Source organism: Arvicola amphibius, chromosome 8 (genome assembly GCF_903992535.2).
Source record: "Arvicola amphibius chromosome 8, mArvAmp1.2, whole genome shotgun sequence".
NCBI classification, from domain to species: domain Eukaryota; kingdom Metazoa; phylum Chordata; class Mammalia; order Rodentia; family Cricetidae; genus Arvicola; species Arvicola amphibius.
The window spans coordinates 23,362,289-23,366,504 of NC_052054.1; the positions used below are offsets into that span (position 1 = coordinate 23,362,289).

Below are 4,216 nucleotides of genomic sequence, written 5' to 3' on the forward strand. Positions count from 1 at the left end.
TCTATCTATCATCTATCTATCTATCTATCTTTCTATCTATCTATCTGTCATCTATCTATCTATCTATCTATCATCTATCTATCTATCATCTATCTATCTATCATCTATCATCTATCTATCTATCATCTATCTATCATTTATCTTATGATATCATGACCTTGCTAGCTGCTTCCTTTGCTTCCTTGGAAAAGAGCAATCCTGCTTGATTCCTCTGTAGTTCTCTGAATCATTTCCCTCTGCCTTTGACTGCGTATCCTCCTATTGCCAAAAAGCCAGATGCTCTGTCTTTGATCTGTGTTTGTTCAATGCTTGTATTGTGCATGCTCTTAATTAGCCGGTGGGGACCTATAATATTTATTTCTTCATGAGCCAAACAATACAAGTTCTACTGGGGGCAGAGAGCAGATGTTGCTGTATTTTTGCCTACAGACCTTATTCTGGGATGCATCTGCCTGCACTTATATTAATCTTTCAAAAGCAGAAGTCAGTTGTCTCATTTTTTTTCATTGCTTTGCCATCCACCTTAACACAGAAAACTCTTGAAACAATTTTACAAAATAAGGTTGATGATGATAAGTGTCTGTCCATGCATATGTTCAGGCTTTTGATATGTGCTTATCTTTTTTTAAAAGCCAAAAAACAGATTTGGTTTAATATTGCAGCAATAGAAAACAAACCCAAGCTATACACACTAACAAACATACTACAACCCAGGAAAGGGGGCATGCAGAGGCTACAGTCATAAGCTAAATGTTTATAGGGGACCACAGAACTGCCTATGACCCCTTTGTGGTGGTGGTGGTACAAGCAAGTACTATATCTAGAGATGCCAATTCCCACCCCAGCCAAACCTTATTTTCACACAACAGTAAAAGACATAGTCGCTTAAGAGTATGCAGTCCTCACAACGAAGAGGTGGACCTGCTGCGTTTCGGTGGCTTCACTGGCTCTTTTTTCCAAGCTGCTAGTACTACAGCAACAAATAACAAACAAGGCCTCATGGCTTCTGGCCGATCCGGGCATTTTCAAGGGCACAGATGTGAATTTCCATCAGTCTCGGTCTTGGCTGCAGTTCCGTAACTCACTCCAAGGAGTAGGTAATGACAGCAGCTAGCCCACACCTGAGATTCCCTTTATCCTTGGAGGCTCTTATTTAGGACCTTGTGAACACACGTGGGGCACAGCATGTTGTCCTCCAGGTGTGGGGGTGGAAAGGTGCAGGCTGCCAGCAGGAAGAGGGCAATCACTTTCCCCTTCTTCTCAGGTACCCAGGCTTGTCCAGTGTGGAACTGCAGCCGAACCCAATCTGTTGAGTCTGCTGGAAGACTTCCCCCGTGAACTACACACCACAGTTCCCCATAGGTCTCAGGTGTTGTAATGGACTGCAAAGCCTCGATCTTGTTAGCATTGGCTGCAATTCTGGACCAAGACGCCAACACTGCCTCAGAGGCAGTTGTGGTCACAACGGTCGTGCTGACTTCTTCATATAGGACAGGAGGCTCAGTAAGGGCGGGCATCTGCTTCTCGGGTACAGGGACCATTTCCAGAGGAACTATCACCTGAGGACAAGACTCTTGTCCCTCCTCCTTCCCCGTCTTCATTTTTTTCTGACGTGTCTTCACCCTGGCCTCTTTTGGTGTGTCAGGAATGTTCTCTAAGTCAGGCATTTGTTTGGGGAAAGAACTTGCAAGGAGTCGTTTGTAAGTCTCTAATTTCTGGCCTTTGCTGCTTAGCTTCTGCTTCTTGCACCATTCCTGCAAAATGTCTGGGTGAATCAGGTTCACTGGGGGCAGATAATCTGGTAGAAGAGGAACTGGTATTTTCCTAGGAGTGGGTTTTGGAGTCTCAGCATCTCCTGCTTTCTTCTTTGATTACAATTGTCCTCTTTTGCTGTCTTGTTTGGTTTTTTTTTTCTTTGCAGGGGGCTTTGCAAAGGACGTGCTCGGTTGACCAGAGGATAGGCAGTCCACTTCTCTTGGCTCTCTTGTGCTGCTCAACTCCTTGATTCCAGCATCCTCCATCTTCGAAGTAGATGAAAACGCCAAAAGAAAATTCTTCCAGCTTCCAAATGACCTCTGGCCTCAGGCAGCTTTTCGATATGTGCTTATCTTAAAAATATTCTTAGGTGATCATACCCCAGAATCTACCAGACAGTACTACTGAACCTTTGGTGCTGATCCCAATCCAGACATCCCCACCCTCAGCAACACTTCTTATCAGTGCCTGGTGTTTTTCTGCTAGTCCTTGACTGGAGAAATCCTCAGGTCTGTCTTCCTGTTTGCATGAGCCTCCAAATGTAAAGATACGGGTACACATGTCCAAAAAAGTAGACCTCTTTCTTCACTTGCAAATGGAAGTCAGCTGGAACCACCACAACTCACTGAGTAGCAGAGTGCCAAAGAATGAGAAAGCTAAGAAAAAACTGACAAGCCAAAATTTTTGGTTAATGTCCATCCATTATTGTGCAAACAGGCTAAAAATTGGGTGTATGAGCCACTTAAGGCAGCTATATTAGCCATTCTGTTACATAATTCATGTATGTGGTGCCCAAGCCCTTGTGTCTGGAAGACATCTGGACGGTCCATGGGGCTCATTCATTGTGTTTTTAGAGTATTTTTGGAAAGAGCTACTTTTGACCTGTTCAGAACTAAGGCATTTTCTATAGTCTTCAAAGTCTCTACAATGATGACTGAGTAGGGAAAAATAAAGTAGGGTATTGAATTAGAAAAAATTCACATGTAAGAATAAGTGTGAAGTTCTTGCTTCACCACCCCCATCCAAGGCCCAGATTCTTGAGTTCTCATATTTGAAGAAAGTCTACAAACTTTTTCCTTAGATGTGAAACAGTTTGCTCAGATGCAGTCTAAATATAGAACACAAAAAAGAATTTTATCGACTATTGCTTCTATAAAAGATAAATGTATAGTTTTATGAGGAAGTAATAAGTTTATAAAAGAAAAATTTAAAAACAGGGAAAAGAAAAAATTCTCATAAACATAAAAGAAGTAAACTACTTTGGACCTTTGGTGCTATTTTCTGTGATGGATCATTTGTTTTTCAAAACCATCTGGCAATTCCTCTAGAACCTTCCTTATGATAGAAAATTTAAACATCTGCTTTAGGTGTTATGTGGATCTTGGGGGAATGAGAGAGTAAAGTGAGGCTTGGGGTGTTGCTGAAATGTCTGTGAATCCCAATAATTGCTCCCTGAACTATCACTTAATGTCTGTGGGTCTCTTGTGCCACTGATAACAGTCCTAACCAAGCATGGGTAATGTGTGGACAACTATAGGACCTGAAAAATTGTGAACACATACACATGCATGTGTGCACATGCAGTAGAGAGAGGGAGAGACAGAGAGTGATAGAGAGACAGAGATGGAGAATATAGATTTAGAAGATGAACAATAATCTCCAATTGTTTTCATTTGTGGCATCAGAAGCTTATTAGGTACACACATATTCTGTATTAGGGATAGTGGCTTTTACCTAACTTTAGTAATTCATTATAATGTTCAGTTTGACTATAGATATAGAAACATCTAAGAGACATACCTTTCAATGGATGATATTGGAATGAGGGCATTTCCAAAGAGAACCCAATTAGGAGAGAAGATACCCTAAATACAGGGGACACTATCTCATGGGTTGGGAACCCAGACTAAATAAAAAGGAAAAAAGTAGAGATGGAAAGCCTGAAAATTAACAACATTCCTGTCTCTGTGCCTTCTGCTGATTGACACAGTGTGTCACTGTCTACCTTCTACCCTTGGGTTAGCTTAGCTTAGCACTGAAGAACCATTAAAGTACTGCTTCCTGTTCACCGTGCCTATTTTGTACATCTCAGAGAGATGGAATTAAAAAGTCTATGGAGACAGTGTCTGTAGGTGAGCAGTCTCAGGCTGGAAATGTTCCAGGGGTGGGAAGTTGCAGTTGCAAGTTTTATCATAGACTGGCCTATTGCTTGTAAATACTCATATGCTGACTGGAGGAAGGGTTTACTATTTTGAGCCTGACTTGTACAGGGAAGTCTTTTCCATTCCCATAGGTCTCGTGTATTGGACGTTTGGTAAGACCATGATGATAATACACATCACTCATGACTTCATCCATCCCTGCAAATTCACTCCAGCCTTCCTTTGCTTCCATTATTAAGGGAAAATTATTTCCTTCTCACCAAGAGAATGAAAACCCTGGTCTGATTAGAGCTGTAATG

At 41.7% G+C, this 4,216-nt stretch overlaps 1 pseudogene; it reads right to left on the reverse strand.

Annotated features, from left to right (window-relative positions):
* Positions 1-1,133: 1,133 nt before the first annotated feature.
* Positions 1,134-2,021, reverse strand: LOC119820778 (annotated as a pseudogene).
* Positions 2,022-4,216: the final 2,195 nt, after the last annotated feature.